The 16,752-nt window shown below is 46.5% G+C and overlaps 1 protein-coding gene across 2 annotated transcripts in view; it reads left to right on the top strand.

Annotated features, from left to right (window-relative positions):
- CGNL1 (cingulin like 1) overlaps positions 1-16,752 on the top strand; it is a 144,073-nt gene that overhangs the window by 99,493 nt on the left and 27,828 nt on the right. The window lies entirely within an intron of this gene.

Below are 16,752 nucleotides of genomic sequence, written 5' to 3'. Positions count from 1 at the left end.
TTCCAGAAGTGGCTTTAATCTCAAGACCGTGGCAGCTGAGCATGCGTGCTGTGCAGCAGAGCTGTGGGCTGGCACGCACGCAGGCGGGGTGGGCAGCCTGAGGATGCCCGTCTGCAAGGGAGCACCGCTGATAAACTGGAAGATGCTCACTGCTCACGTTAGTGGACACTTCAGTGCCCCAGTGCACACCACCTGTCATGCTGGAGAAGAGAGCTTAAAAGACACTCTCCTTCCTCAAGGACTGCAGGTGGGGGTGGTCTAGATGTAAAGCAGAATCTATCAGGAAGCAAGCAGTCCTTGTGGAGCTTCCATACCTTGGCATGTGCTATTTTTTCTGTCTGCACTGCCTTTCCCTTCCCTTGTCTGCTTGGTGCCCAGTGCTTTGCAGCTTTGCCCATCTCACCAGGTAGAGTTAAGGCTCCCTTGTCCCGTCTCCCAGAGCAGTCAGTTTATATCTCTGTTATGGAGTGTATTATATCATACTTCTTTTTTTCACGTAGGTTGCTCCTACTTGAGATTGATTGTTTCAACAATGTGTGTGTGTGTGTGTGTGTGTATTTGAGTATTTACTTCAGGCCAGACACTGTATTAAATCTACTGAGTAAAAATGGATACCTGCTCATTGCTTGCAGAAAGCTTACAGTCTCGTGGAAGAGATATAAGGAAAAAAGCCACACAAGTAAATACAAATTGCAGCAATGTGCGTAGAAGAGAGGGGTGGAGATTTAACCAAGTCTGGAAGGTCAGGGACCATTTCCTTGAGGAGGTGATGATTGGGCTGTGAAAGAGTGAATGATGTGCAGAGACAGTCTTCCAGGCAGGTGTGCAAAGGTCCTGGGGTAGGAGGGAGCACGGTATAGGAAGAAACTTAGAAAAGAAAAGGCCGTTGGAAAGATGAGTTGAGTGAGGAGAAGTATGGTATGTGATGGGATTGGGCAGATATGGTAGACCACGTAAACCCGTGGACTGAGGCAAGAAGGTTTGTTGTTTGTATTTGTCTTTATCCTTAAGAGCAGAGGAAAGCCATTGAGACATTTAAGCAGGGGATGACACAATCTGATTTGGGCTTCAAAGTGTGTGGGGGATGGATTGGAGAGGGCAAAAGAGGGGATGTGGGTGGACCAGCTAGGAGGCTTTTGCTGTTGTCCAGGACGGAGTGATAGCAGCTTGGACTGGTGAAGTGGACTGATGGAGAACGGAGGGTAGATCTCAGACAAACTAGGGACTCTTGGGATAAAGTTAAATGGCTTTACCTATTATAGGACTTCTCAGAGCCTTGAAAATGTGGGCTAAATGTGGATTATGATTCTCTAAGAAAGGACTCAGTTGTAAGAATTTCCTGGAATTGTATAACCACAAAAATTTTTTTTCCCAAAAAAAACCTTCCACATTACTTTTTTTTTGTAGAATACTTTCTGGGAAATGCTGTATTGTGTAGCATTCTTTTTTGGAGAGTAGTTTCCACAGAGGGTCCTGGGTGTTAGACAAAAGCTTGTCATTGGGAATGAGCCTGACATACAGTATAAAAAAGAACCAGTCTGTTGGACACAGAGTTTGAAACTTGGGCAAAGTCAGATTGACTAGGTAGACCAAAGTCAGTAGAGAAGTCTTAGAGGCCGAGCTAGCAGGAGTTGGATTCATTCTGGACTCTGAGCTGAGATGGGTCATGGTGGAAGTGTCATCTTGCAGGATCATTCTAGAAGACATGCTGTGAATGAGGTGAGCGGTGAGGTGTGTGTTAGAATGAGGCACCCTAGTTTTCTAGAACTGAGTCAGTGAGACCCTGGGCTTGGGTGGCGGAGTAGGAATGGGAAAACGCATCCTTCAGGTTGAGAAGGAAATGTAAGATGCCCTCTTCCTGCCCTTTCCCCTTGGCAGGCGGCCACTCTCAGCAGCAGGAGGCTGAAAGACAGTCTCGTCTGTGTTTTTCTGAGGCCAGATAAGCATAAGGACTCCCTTGGAGCACTTGGGTTCCCAGGCAGAGCTGGAAGAGAGAAGGTGTGTGTTCAGAATTGCATTGTCATTGTCAGGGAGCAGGAACGTTATTACTTAGGTTAACAGATAATGTGTAATGAGGTGGTTAAATTTAAGTCCATCAAGTTCCCGCCATGGCTGAAATGCCACTGTGTGACTTTGAACAAGTCATTCAACTGCTCCAGGCCCTGGTTTGCTCATCTGGAAAATGAGTGGCTACAACATGTGTCAAGCTTCTTCTAAGCTCAAAAATTCCAGCCATCTCAGGGAATTGAAAATTCGTTAGTTAGGACAATCACTTGCTAGGTTAAGCAAGACCCTTAGCCTTCAGAGAACTATAATTTTGTGAAAAATTTGGATTGAGAATGGGGACTTTGTAGAAAAATGTGATGAGTGTCCAGTTCACACATTCCTTTGAGATCCAGGCATCTTTTCTGAGGCAGAAACACAGCAAAGTGAGGCCAACTTCAGGCAGGACAGACCTCTTAGTATTGCGAAGGTAAACGGCACCCTACTGAAGGTATCTGCTAATTGCAGGCTCAATTTAGGACAGGAGGGTGCTAAAAAAATTATTTTTAGGTAGGGTGTTTGGACGTTGAAAGAATTTTCTCATGGAGACATTGTTACAAGTTGGGGTTAGGTTCTCAGGCCAAATAGCAAGGGGTGATCTAGCTCATGACACGGGAAATCGTGTGTGTTGATAAAATAACATCAAATAAATATACAGGTAGGCAGTGTGAGAATTTGATGACTACCACTGGACACCTTCAAATATACTTAGTTGCTTAGAAACATGTAGAGCCAGTTAATTCACTACGCTTGAGTATGAATGTGCTGTGTACCAGGCGCTGGCTGGGCTGGGGTGCTGAGCGAGGTGCAGGCCCTGCCTGTGAAGAGCCTGTTGGCTGGTGGTCAGTCTGCTGGGCTCTCAAGTCTGACCGCCTAGGGTGGTTCTGGGCTTTGCTGCTCACTAGCTCAAGGCCTTAGCAAATTACTTAACCTCTGAATGTCTCCGTTTCCTCACTTAGAGGTAAAGAATTTAATGGTGTCTCTTTTGGGAGGGGTAGGGGTTAAGTTCAGCATTAAGTGAGATGCCCGTGGGGAGGGCGCCGTGCCCAGCATAGAGTGATCACTCAGTAGGTGTTGTTACGCCAGCCTGGCCCCAGAGCCTTGTCCTGTGAGTGCAAACAGCAGCTCCCCTGGGCCAGTAGTGAACTGGCCCCCTGATCTGGTTCCCCACGTGTAGCCCTAGAATGGGATGGGGTGGAGGGTGTTGGCCAAACGGAAGAGAAGTTTGAGAGGAAAAAAAGATATTGTCTTCTTTTTTCACCAACAGAGTTAAGATACAACTTACCAGCAAAGAGAATGGGATTGGGGCACAAGGGTGAGCTCCTGGAGCTGAGAAATAAATGCGTGAGAGCCAGTGGGGTGTTAGGGGCACCCTGGTGGGGAGAAGCGGAAAGGGGCTGGAAGCTGAAGAAGGGATTGGAGCAAGAGGGCCCCAGCGGTGACACCTTTACTGTCACCATTGGTCTCTGCAGTATCACACACAGGGCAGGTCCTGGGAAGGGTCTACTGGATGTCTGTCTCAAGGTGGACAAAGCTGTCTTTAGCTTGTGGACTTGGGTTCAAGCATCAGGTTTCCTCTTTGACCTCTATGCAGACATGTATTTGTGAGGGACTATTTTATTTACCGGGAGACTTTGTCTTGGGAGCCTGGGGTACTTGGTAATCAGGGCGACGGCCAGCAAGGCTCTTCAGGGAGTATTGTTTTAGTTTTGGGCCTCACACTGAGAGAGTACTTGATACTGCACTCCAGTGGGTGAAGAAGGACCTTTGAAAGTTTACTCTAAAGAAGACAAGATGGTGTGAAGGAGGTATGCAGACTTCAGGTATTTGAATGGCTGTCATTTGGAGGAAGGACTATGCCCTTTCTCGGTTGGTCCCAGTGATGTTGTAGGAATGCAGATACCAGCTCGTCATGAAGGAAATGTTACCATGGCTGAGAGCTGTGACAAAACAGAAAGGCTTGTTTTGAGAGGTAGTGAGTTTCCAACCCCAGGAAGCAGAGGCTGGTTATCTATCAAAGATATGGTGGGAGTGGAGAGAGATGAGGGGATAGGGGAAATTCAGACTTGGGTTTGAACCAGAGAAATTCGGTGTCCCAAATAGCGCTGACATTCTACCACTTTATGAGTAAGATAGGAATGAATGAATGAATATCCAGGTTGTTTGAACTTATCTGGTGAAATGGAAACTTGGGTAAGCCAGAAAGAGAAAATAACCTTTATCTGCCATGCGGGCGCCGTATTCTTAATCACAGATTCACAGAGATGGGCACTATCTTAGAGGCCATTAGACTGTTGGGCTTGTGACCCTCTCTTGAGGCCGTGACTGCTTATAATTACTTGTGAATGTTTTTAACTTTCTTGTGGGACTTCAAACTCTTTAATGAGGCACTGTGCCTCATTTACCTTGTATCTTTATTGAATATAGATAGTTGATGGGGAGTGCTTACATACAATGAATAAATTAATTGTCTTTCCTTCTCCCCTGATATTGGATGGCTCAGAGAGGTTGTGACTTCCCTCAGGCCAAACAGCTAGTGAGGGGCTGCCCTGGGACTGCGTTGCCCGCTGAGTTCTGCCTCCAGCCTTCCTTCAGCGTGGGCCACTCTCAGTTGGGATGTCTCAGTACCCTTGATAGCACTGCATTAAGCCTCTGCCTAAGGACACACAGTTCAGGATGCTCTGAGTATTTGGTCAGGGGTCTGGTGGCAAGTGGCAGCGTTCCCTAGATGGAAGGTCGATTACACCTTGGAGCCTGGCTGGAGTGCTCTATCAAAGCTGGGGTTGGAAGAAACTGCCAAGCTCTCTGAATCCTCAGTAGTAGGTCAGTAGGAGCCCTGGCGAGGACCTCCCCTCACTCCTGCAGCGCTGGCCCTACAGGTGAGCCACATCTCTGTGAATAATATCCAAGGCAGCTTCTCAAACTTGTGGGTCGTCCAGGCTGGTGTGGGTATCTCGGAGGTCAGGCTGGTGTGCCAAGTCTGCAGAGTCAGAGTCCCTGGGCAAAGCAGTGCTTGTGGTCTGGTAAATGGGAGTCAGTGACTTGGATGGGGGTGGGAGAGTGGCCTTTGGTACGATGGGGCATGAAGGACAATCTGGAGCCCAGGGCAGAAGGCCAGTAGAGGGCTGGGCCCTCTGTGTCCATGGGGCGCAGCTCCACTGCCCCAGGGCTCGCTCAGGGCAGGCAGAGTAAAGGGCTTAGAGTGGGGGCAGGGTGGGTATGTCACTCCCTGAGCAGCTGCCACCTGTGCCCGCATTGTGCTGGCTGCTCCCACGGACACTCTCCTACGAGCCCTTGTGGGCACTGTGAGTTGGGCACAGTATTGCTTCCCCATTTTGTAGAGCAGGAAGTGGAGGTTCTAGTTCCACAGCTGGTACGTGACCAAAGCAGGGTGAAGAGAGTGGTGAGGGTCACTGCAGTCACCGGTGCTTCCGTAGGGCACACCGCCTGCCTGGCCACACACTGCACACTTTAATCCCCCACCCCTGCTGCTCGCGCCCCTGTGTAGTGAGTAATATAATTGCTGTTTCAGAGTTGAGGGAATTGAAGAAGTAAAGGGTAATTGACTAGCTCAGAGTCACATGGCTAGTAGGGGGTCAAGTCAGGATTTGAACCCAAGTCTGCCTGACTCTGGAAGCCGTGCTCTTCCCTTGTTACAGCTCCATTGGCTCTTTGGGATGAAGCCTGTGATGTACTCAGGGTTTTGTTCTCAGTGGACCAGAGAGGGGTTGGTGAGCGGAACCTCTAAGTATAGGTCTTCCTATGATGTGGTAGGCTAGATCATGCTGTAATAACACAATCTTAAGTAGCTTAACTAAGAAAAGCTTATCTCTTGCCCACGTTTCATTTCTCTTGTGGGTCACGGTGGCGTGCGGTGCAGGTTGCTTTGCTCATCAGAGTCACTGGGGGACCCTGGCGTCTGTGATGGCTGCTGCAGAGGAAATGGTGGATGGTGACTCACTAGCTGGCTCTCAGAGTTTGGACCTGGCTAGGGCACATGTTATTTGCACTCACATTTCATAGGCTAAGGCTAGTCATATGGCCATACCTGACTTCAAGGAGACAGGCAAGCACAACCGTACATGTGCCCGGAGGGGAGAAGCACCAGTGACCACCATGGTGATTTTATGGGGCCTCAACAGTAGGTGCCCAAAATGACCTTTTTAAAAAAAAACAGTGGGACCTGGTCCTCAAGTAGTCCTGGGGTAGGTCTTTGATCAGACTTGGTGACTCCATCCCTCCCCTCTTCTCTGCCAGCTCTTCTGAGAGGGAAGGTGACATTTGTCTTTCCCTTCATTCAGAAACAGAGGGCCTGAGTGAGAGTCGTGCCAGCAGCCCTGGCTGGGAAACAATTAGACCAACGGGATGGAGGCCAAAAAGTCACTGTGCCTCCTTCAGGGCCTTTGTCTAGAAGGAAATCTGTGATTTATGTTCTATAACTTCTGGGCGGTACATACTGATTCCTTCCTGGACACTGCTGTTTATATAGTGACTAGTGTTTTGACACTTGGCACTGTCATCTTTCATTTCTCTTGATCCATGCAGTGAGTGATCTATAATACCACCTCTGTTTTTCAAAAAACCAAACTGATTCAGAGAAATGGTGACTTGGACAAAGCCTCAGAGTAGGCAGTTACCCCTCCCTGGATCTGGGCATTCCTCTTTCTGGCCCTGCCCCCTTTGCCTGCAGGTAGAGCTAGCTGCTGACCCCAGCAGGCTGGCTTGCAAGGGAAGCCCGGAGACCATGCATGGGCTTTGCAGGAGCCCAGTCTGCCCAACTCTGCCCCAGGGAACAGGCTACATCCTTGAAGGAGGAAATAAATAAAGGTCACCCTTGTCATATATCATAACCCTGGAGATTGTGGGACCAGCTTCAAAGCTTGGTGAGAATATTGGCCCAGCCTCTTCCCTCCCAAACACAAGGTCAGTCCTGATTTTCTTTCTCCAGAGCCTGTTAGCATTGTTCTTGCAGCCATGGAGGTAGGGGGATGAAGGGAAAAGTTGACAATTTCCTGCATGGAAAATGGTCTAATTCAGGGGTGCAAAGAGGTGCTCATGGGAGTGGTCATCAGACTGAAAGCTCTTGGTCTGAGAATTTCTATTTAAATTTTTTGAATGACATGATTTCTACGACTTAGGGTCGATCGTCTCAGCATTTACAGAAGCATGGTAGCACGATGGGAAAGTTGAAGGATCAGCTTTGGGAAATGACAAGATTTCTGAGAAGGGAATGGTAGAGGTGTGGACTTGATTAGGCCCCACTGGCTTCACAGTGAGCCTTTGGTTTATCTTGGAGGGGTCCCCACAGCTCCCCAGTAGGCAATGCCCTGGAGAACCTGCTTGTTTATCGTCTGTCTTCAGAAATCCTGTTCAACCTGTTGGGCGTGTGTGTGCTGACAGCAAGCTGATTTTAACCATTTATGAAACTGGGCTGTCAGGGACAGTGAACCTAACTGGGTATCTGAGCCCTGCTTTTTTCCTGTCCCCACCTCCCAATGTTTTCCTGGTAATGCAGAACTCTGGACTCCTGTCTCTGTTTGGGTGGAGTCCCTTCCGCCAGCCGGCAGCTCCTTGAAGGGTTGACTGCACTGCGGGAGGATGTTGGGTTTTATAAACAGCTTTGGCGTGCTGGTCACAGGATTAGTGGGAACTGTGGCCCTCGTGGCGAGGGAAACGGTGTCTTACAGATAGGAGGCTCTTTTGATCTGGACACTGAAATGACCCAGAAACACTGGGGTAATTTTTTGTGAGGATTTTTGAAGGAGTGGTGTTAAAAAAAAAAAAAAAAGAATGGCAGAAGCATAGTTAAAAGTCTGTACCCCAGGGATCTGTTTCAGAGAAGCCCTTGAAGCGCTGTTTTCATCATACAATTGCATGTTCCTTTTCTCCCACTTTAAAGCAGAATGAGTGTGTGGACGTTGCTGAAGCCTCACTGGGCAGGTGTGGGTCTTCCTTTCCCCTCTGGCTGATGGTGGGCAGTTTTCCCCGGAGCTGCTGCCCTCCTCAGGAGAACCTGGTAGCTCATAGCGGAGATCAGAGACAGAAGTCAGAGGACTCAGTTCAGACCCTGGTTTATGACTTTGGGCTGCGTGACCTTGTATGTAGCTGTCATCAGTTGTCATCATCTTACCGTGTGCCTGAGACATTGCCACGTGCTTAGCAGAACGTCTCCATTCATTGCTAGCACAATGGGGAAAACCAAGGCTTAGAGACAAACAAGCAGGACCAGTTCAGGTCCTGCCAGCTCCAGGGCCTGAACGATTTTTGTTTTGTTTTTATTGAGATAACATTCACAGAACATAAAATTCCCTGTTTTCAGCATTTTAAAGTGTACAATTCACTGATGTTTATATATTCACAAGGTTGGGCAACCATCACCACCATGCAAGTCCTAAACCTGTCCATCACCCCCAAATGAAGCCCCTTACATCCCAACTTCCCCCTTCCCCGGTCCCCTGGCAACCACCAGTCCACTGTCTTTCTCTGTGAATTTGCCTAGTGTAGATGTTTCGTGTCAGTGGCATCATACCATGTGTTAAGGCCTGAATAGTTATTGAGCATGTTGCCTCGTGGGGATATTGCTTGACATTTTTGTGTGCAGAGTATTTTTTACCCTAGGTATTTTTATCCCCATGTAGAATATCTGTAGGTTTGTTGTGTGGCTTAAATGAGAACCTTTGTCAAATGTGTTGTCTGAGTAGACTTTTGAAGTATTTTATTAGCACAACTTTTGTCTTGAACCTGTGTTCGAATTACTCTGAGGGGAAATCTTACTGGTTTCTTAACTCTTTAAAGGGAATTAAATATTGACTTACTTCACAAGGACATTATGAAGAAAACCAATGATATTTTTAGCCTATATAATCACCTTGTTACTCTAGGAAAAACTGGGTAATTTAATATAATTAAAAGGGAGTATCTTTTAGGTGGTTTTTAAGCAGGGAAATTACCACCAGGGCTTTGAAAAAACAGGATGTAAGCAAAATCTTCCTTAAGCCTCATAGTTCCAACTCGGTGAGTTCTGGCAGGTTGGTGACTATGGAGAGAGAATGAGCTGGTAAGGCTTTGCTCCATGGCAGGAAGTCGGTCTTTGGATGTAGTCCTTACTTCAAGATGCCATGGCAGGACCAGTGGTAAAATCATGTGAGTTTAGCTGACAGCATTTGAAAATGAAATTTAAGTATGATGTTGAAGGAGTAAAGGCTCTAGAATTCTTAGTTTAATGATTGCCTAATACTACCCAGTTTCTTCAAGTTCATGCTGGAATCCCAGACTTTACAGCTGGCAGGGACATTGAAATTAGCTAGACTGACCATTTCCCGTTACAGAGGAGGGGACTGAAGGCACGTGGAAGTTAAATGACTTGCCTGAAGCCGTCATTTCGTAAATTATTAGCAGAGTCTGGGAAACGGAATACTGACCTCCACTATGTTTTGGCTTTGGAATCACCTTTTGTTGGAAATATGTAGGATTTTGGTCATGAGTATTCTCTGTGTCTTTACTATTTCCATGACCACATTCATTCCCTTCTTCCCATGCACTGCACCCTTCCACAAACAAACAAATAAAAAGAGCTTACATGGGGCCAGTTTCTAGCTCAAGTGGTAGAGCGCATGCTTAGTGTGCACGAGGTCCTGGGTTCAGTCCCAGTACTTCTAAACATAAACCTAATTACTTCCCCCCAACAATATAAATAGATAGTTAGATAGATAAAGCAAGCAAGCAAGCTTATCAGTGAGATAACTGTAACCTGTTCAGTTCTGAACTACAAGTATGTTGGGAAGGAATGGTGTTGACATTTGGGAAGTACACTGAGAGAATTTGGAAACTCTGATGTAGCTCTTAGAGAAGGGGCTTTAAAAGGATGTTTTTCAATGGCTCAATCCCAGTTTCACCAAAATGGTTATACGTGGGCAGTCAAAAAGAAGGAAGGAAAAACCCATCACTTCACATCGGTACAGGGACTTCAGCTTTTCGAAGCTTATGTAACTCTTTTGGAGGGCGGGGATTATCTGACCCATATAGAGCCAGTTTTACCTGTTACACTTTTTTAAGGATGTGGATTGACGTTGGAGGGGTCATGGGTTTGTGTAGGTCACAGTGTGAGCTGGCTGCACAGCCTGCTGTGGCCCCCAAGCCTCCTGATACCCTGTCCTGGGCACTTGAGTCATCCCAAGAAGCATAAAGGGCTAGGAGTGTGGGGACTGGAGCTGCTGACGTCTGCGGGAGGGCCCTGAGGTCTGAGGGCCTCTCTTCAGTCCTCACAGGAGGACCCACATACCAGTGCTGCTGGCACTGGCTGGGACCTTGTTAGAAGTACAGAGCTCCGGCCCTGCTCTGGGCTTCCCGAGTCAGAATGAGCATTTACAGAGATCCCCAGGGGAGTCCCATGCTCATTAAAGCAAGAAGTCCTGTCTTAGAAGCCTCATGCCAGTCAAGTTCACAGGTAACTAGAGGAAGCGATGAAGTGAGCAGCTTGTGACTAAAAGATGCTGTTTCTATTCCTAGATAGTTTACTGTTGCTCGGGTGAGGGGGATGCTGAAGACCTAACACAGGGGACCTGGCTCTCCACACATTTAGACTGAGAAAGGGACTAGTTGTTTGTGACCAGGTCCTCACAGCGGACATGCAAGTGGGTGTCCTCAGCCGTGACGGTGAGAAGGTGGTGACCTCCCAGTAGGTGACCTGGCCTCGGGGACCACCAGCAGAGGTCCTGCAGGCTCACTCACTGGGATGCAGGGGCGGCCAGTGACGTGGAACCAACGAGCCAACATTCCATTCCCTGGATTCCCGGCTTCCACGCCTCAGCTGTTTTCCTCACTCAGCAAAAACGGGAGACAGAAAAGAAACAAAGGGGGCTGCGGCAGAGGCCTTGTTAATTAGTAAAATCTGATGTGTGTGTGTGTTGGGTCTGCGCTGGGATGGGCTGGGAGGGCCTCCTCCCATACGGTTGCTTTTTATCCACTGGGAGCGAGTCTGTCTGAGGTGTCCGGTCTGTGCTCCCGCAGGGGAAGTGCAGCAACACCTTTGGGTCAGGAAAAACACTCAGATATCAGCATTTGTGGCGTTATTGTGGAATTTTGTGCTTGTCACGGATAAAAGTTTCCCCTGGCCCCAGGCGACAGTGTGAACATTTCTAACTGTGGGCGTTAACTCATGAAAATGTGCCAGCTTCTAAGCAAGTCATTATTTGCAGTGAATGGCGGTACCAGGCAAAGACTAGGGTTTTGCTGTTTTTTGGTTTGTTTGTTTGTTTGTTTTTGTTTTGGTTATAACAATTAGACATTCCGCCTCTAACCCCCTTTTTAAAATCAGTAACCAGAGCATATGGTTAAAAGTCAATTATTTTAGAAGTAGTGGAAATGTAACAATTCAGCACGTTGAAACATGCTGTTTGTCTGTTTTGGAAGAATTTTCTTAGTTGCCATCTGTTTGCCAGACCATCCTCAACTGGGAAATTGAGCTAAATTTTTAATGAATTAGCCAACCACAAAACCTGACTTGCCCTTAAAATAAAAAGGGATCATGTAATTTGGGTGGTACAGTTGCCCTGGAAAGACTGTTAGAAGATCTCGATTCTCTCTTTTGAGAAATCCAGGCTTAATACTGAGCTGGTCAGAATGTACAGGTGATAGTGTGAAGCCAAGTCTGAGGATTTAGAACCACAGCCGGTGAGCTGGGCAAAATCCTGACCTTTTGGGAAGTACATGTGGGTTTTTGTCCTGGTCATAATAGCAGTGGCAGCCACAAGAGCCGTCGCCTCATTTAACTGGATGTTTACAGTGGTGTGGGCAGGTGACCTGTTCCCTGTCTACAGATAAGGAGACGAAGGTTCTGCGGGGCCAGGCCCAGTGAAGGGCCCCTGAAGGAGGCACAGTCTGGATTTGAGTCTAATCTGGCTGACTAACTGCAGGACATCCCGCTCCTTTCTCTACACTCTTAGATGCACATTTTTAAAATTAAAACTGGGAGTGCCATTCTTGAGATGATGTATGTCTGTGTTACTCAGGCTGCGATGTGTGTAAGTGTGCTGGGTGGGTGGGGACGAGAGTGCTTGGCAAAGCTTCAGGGTGAAAGTGGTCCGTCTTCCTGGAACACCAAGGACGCAGTATCGTAATACAAAAAGAACCATGGAGTGGAATGAAAGTTACACTGTCGACTGCAACGTGTACGTGCGTTTTTGATGGAGATATCCCAAGACTTGAAAGCAGTTCTGTGCAGTCCCTTGGGTGTCTCTTGTCACCCTGCATTGGACTTCTCTGCCTTAGGATTTGCTTGGGTGGAAAATTTGGAGAAGCACTCATGTAAATGCAAGTCCTGGGCCATCTGGGCCTTTTCCACTCTCCCAGCTATATGTGGTGAAAAGGAATTTCTTAACTCTGTAAACCAGTGTGGGAGAGTTGGCGCTCTGCTGTGTTTGTGCAGCTGCTCCCTGGCTCCCACTCTGCTCTCTTTCATGGCCCAGAAGTATCCGCGGATGTTCTGGGGAGGGGTTTCTGGAGGCCGGAGGAGGTGAGAAGTGGGCTGGGCAGGTGGTTGTCCTTTGGTGCCTGTGGCCATTGGTGGTCTTTTCAAAGGAAATGTATATTAATTTAAACATTTTTATTATTCCTTGAATTTCCATACTTCAAAATTTAAAACTTATGTAAGAGGGTTCACAATGGAACAACTCACTCCGCTTCTTTCCATAGCCCCAGTTCCCTTCCTCACAGCCAGCCAGCGTGACCAGTTTCTTGTGTATCCAAGTAAATGCGTGTTTATCCCCATCACCTTCTTTTTATACAAACAGAAGCACGCCATGTGTACTGCTATTCTGTTCCTTGCATTTTCCTCACTTAATCTTGTTCCTTTTTTCCCCCAGCTGCATGGGGTATCATTGAACTGATGTAACTTATATAACAAGTGCTTGACTAATGGACATTTGGTGTTTTTCAGTCCTTTGCTATTTAGTGCTGCAATGATAATCGTGCTTATTTGCACACATGCGGCATCAGGGCTAGAAGAGTATTTGCTGGGTCGAAGGGAAGGTACGTTACAGTCCTGATTGATTCTACCCTGTGGCCCTCCAGGAGCTCATACCAGTTTCTAGCCCTGCCAACGGGGGATGAGAGAGCTTGTTTCCTTACACCACTCACACTGTTACCCGGCCTTTTGACCTTGGCTGCCTGATAGGTGAAGAAATTATCTCAGGGCGATTTTAAAGGATGGTCCAGTCTTGAAAAACAAGAGAACAGAGCACATTTGCTGCATTGTGGTGATGACCTAGCACGGTATTTCCAGCCTTTCGGAGTGGAATTCGGAGTTGATTTTTGTTAACTCTTTCTGACTGCTTGTATGAGCAGAGAACAGTCAAGGTAGTAAAAGGCAAATCCATGTGATCTTTCTACAAGTAGATACTCTGTAGGGGGTATGATGTGGCTAAATGAGTTGTTAGAAACTGTGCACTCTTTGGTTCTATTTGATGGAACTTCCTCCCTAAGACTGTGTGACATACAAGACTTAAGATCAGAGAATCACAGAAATGAAGTACTAGCAGCTTAAGTGAGGTCAGCAGTGTTTGTCCCCAGCGATCTATCTGAGAGGCTCTTTACCAGCTCTGGTCCAGGGGGAGTGCTGCTGCCCTTGCCACAGCCGTGAGATACAAACCTAAGCACTTGGAAGAGATGGAGCACAGATCATGGTTGAGTGTTGGAAGGGCTTTTGGAGTTCTCAAGAAGCCACGGAGAAGAACTTGCATGCAGGACTTGCCTTGAACAAAGGGATATGATTTTTACTCTTTTAGATTCCAGCACTGCTACAGGCGAATTAGGTATGGTTTTGGGAAAAGCAACTTTATCCTGTGGGTTTTATCTAAAATAATGTACTGGGGGGGGTGTTTTGGGTAGGGGGTGGTAGGGGGCAGGAACAGGGGAGAGGCTCTAGAAAGGTTGGCCAATGGAGGCTTAAGTTAAATTTATTTGTAAGCATCATGTGGTCTACCACACTATGAAGACAGAGAAGAACTATCATTTTACACATAGCCAGATCAGGACTAAGTATCTTAACACGTCCAAGTTCCCCTAGAGTCACACTTAGCCTGTGAAACTGAGAGCTAGGATCGGAGCAGACCCCTGCCGGCCAGAAGTTGAGGGATAACCTGCAGGTCCACCCTCCTGGCATAGATGGACTCAGGCCGTGCCCCACAACTTTTGAACAAAGGAAATGCCAAATTCTAAACATCAAAACACAGTGCAGGGTCCTTTATCTAGCATGTCAGGGTGCCAGGTTGGCCCAAGTCCAGCTTAAGCCAGATCTGGTTTTCAGAATCTTGTACTTCCTGAGATTTCTGGGTGGAGGAAGGATCACTGCCTGCACTTGGGAGAGTTCTTCACTTTACTAGAAGATCTAGGCGGATGTCTTTAGTCTCTTCCTCTCACTAGTGCCTTGGCAGACCTCAGATCTTCAGCCCCTCTGTCTGACTCAGGCTCCAGGTTTCCTTTGTCTTCCCCCCTCTTTTTTTTTTTAGACTAGCTGTGTTGAGATACATAACATAGAATTCAACTAAAATGCAAAACCATTGGATTTTAGTGTTTCCAGAGTTCTGCAACTATCACTACAGTTAATTTTAGAACATTTTCATCACCCCAAAAAGAAACCCTGTGCCCTTTTGCCATCATCTCCCAGTCTTCCCATTCCCCTCAGCCCCACACAGTCACCAATCTACTTTCCATCTCTATATATTTGCCTATTCCAGATATTTTATATAAATGTCAGTACGTGGCCTTCTGTGAATGACTTTTTTCACTTAGCGTGTTTTCAGGCTTCATCCCCGTTGTAGCAGGTATCAGTATTTCATTCCTTTTTAGAGCCAAATAATATTCCATCATACAGACAGACAGGCCACGTTTTGTTTAACCATTTACCAGCTGATGAGCATTTGGGTTGTTGCTGCTTTTTGGCTACCATGAATAATGCTGCTGTGGAATTTTGTTTTTGCAGGATTTTGTGTGGCCATAAGTTTTCATTTCTCCAATTAGGACTGGAATTGCTGGATCTTATGATGACTCTGTTTCACATTTTGAGGAGCTGTCAAGCTGTTTTCCAAAGTGGCTGCACCATTTTGCATTCTCACCAGCAACGTGTGAGGGTTCTGATTTCTCTCCACCCTCCGCAACCTGTGCTATTACCTGTCTTTCGGGTATAGCCATCCTAGTGGGTGTGAAGTGGCTCATTATGACTTTGATTTGCATTTTCCTAATAAGTAGTGATGTTGAGCGTCTTCTCAGGTGCTTATTGGACTTTTCTATGTCTTCTTTGAAAGATGTCTATTCGGATCCTTTGCCCATTTAAAAAATTGAATTATCTTTTTATTATTGAGTTGAACAATTCTTTGTAGAGTCTAGATATGGGTCCTTCATCAGATATGTGATGTGTAAATATATTCTCTCATTCTGTGGGTTGTCTTTTCACCTTCTCGTTGGTATCAATAGCGGCACAAAAGGTTTTAATTTTGATGAAATCTAATTTATCTGTTTTTTCCTTTTGTCACTTGCGCTTTTGATGTTGTATCTAAGGAGCCTTGCCGAACCCAAGCTCATGCTATTTACTCCTATGTTTTCTTTTAGGAGAGTTTTATAGTTTTAGATCTTGTTTAAGTCTACGATCCATGTTGAGTTAGTTTTTATGTGTGGGTATGGTGTAAGGAAGGGATCTAATTCCGTTCCTTTGCCTGTGGATATCCAGTTGTCCCGGCACCATTTGCTGAAGACTGTTCTTTCCCCATTGCATTGTCTTGGCTCCTTTGTTGAAAATCTGCTGATATTGTAAATGTTGGGTTTCTTTTTAGACTCTCAGTCCTGTCCGGCTGAACTACGTGTGTCCGTACACCAGCACCACAATGTCTAGACAACTGTAGCTTTGTAATCTCTTATCTCTTAATGAGGGAGTTAGGACAGGGTTGGCAATCTGGACTTTCCTCTTTCTTTCTTTGGTAAGATCAGTTACTGGATTTTTTAGATTCCTCCTCAGGCTTTCAGCCACACTTTATTTCTCCTCATTCATCTTGCTGGTTCCAGTGGGAAATGACATCCAAGGAGTTCTGAGAAATCCCAGCTGTTGGGCACCTTAGGGTTCTCGTAGCAGTGCCAGTTAACCATGTTCTGACTCAGCTTGATTCTGAGGGGTTTTCCCAGGTGTATAGAATTAAACATTTGGGTTGTGAAAGATGCTCTGGTTTATGAAACTCTGTAATTGGTGAAGTTCAAGATATATAACTTAATGTACTGTTAAAAGATTTAAAGCTCTTTATGAAAGGCTATGCAAGGAAGCAATTCCAGTGGATAGCTTTCCCCCGTGGGCCATGACGTAGCCTTCGAAGCCAAATTGTGCCCTCCCTGGGCCTCCCTTACCTCCCAGGCACCTGCCCCGCTGTTTCGTGAGCGTTGGGTTTATTGGTATTGGCATCTTTGCAGTAAGGGGGAAATGGAAGACAAGGGGTCTGCCAGGAAAGGTGGGACTCTGGACCGCCTCACTTGTTGTTACTCTAAGTTGCAGAGCCAAAAGATAAAAACGCCTGTGTGACATCTGGAATTAACAGTAATCATCCTGTAATTTTTGCCATTTCTTTCCTTTGCAGGTAATAGTGCCTAGAGCTTGTACTATGAACTGTGTCATAATTTAAGCAAATTTTAACTTCTGTTTTGTATTGGACATTTAAAAAATCTTTAAGC

The sequence above is a fragment of the Camelus dromedarius genome, chromosome 5 (genome assembly GCF_036321535.1).
Source record: "Camelus dromedarius isolate mCamDro1 chromosome 5, mCamDro1.pat, whole genome shotgun sequence".
In the NCBI taxonomy this organism is placed as follows: Eukaryota; Metazoa; Chordata; class Mammalia; order Artiodactyla; family Camelidae; genus Camelus; species Camelus dromedarius.
This window is presented reverse-complemented; position numbering and strand designations above follow the sequence as displayed.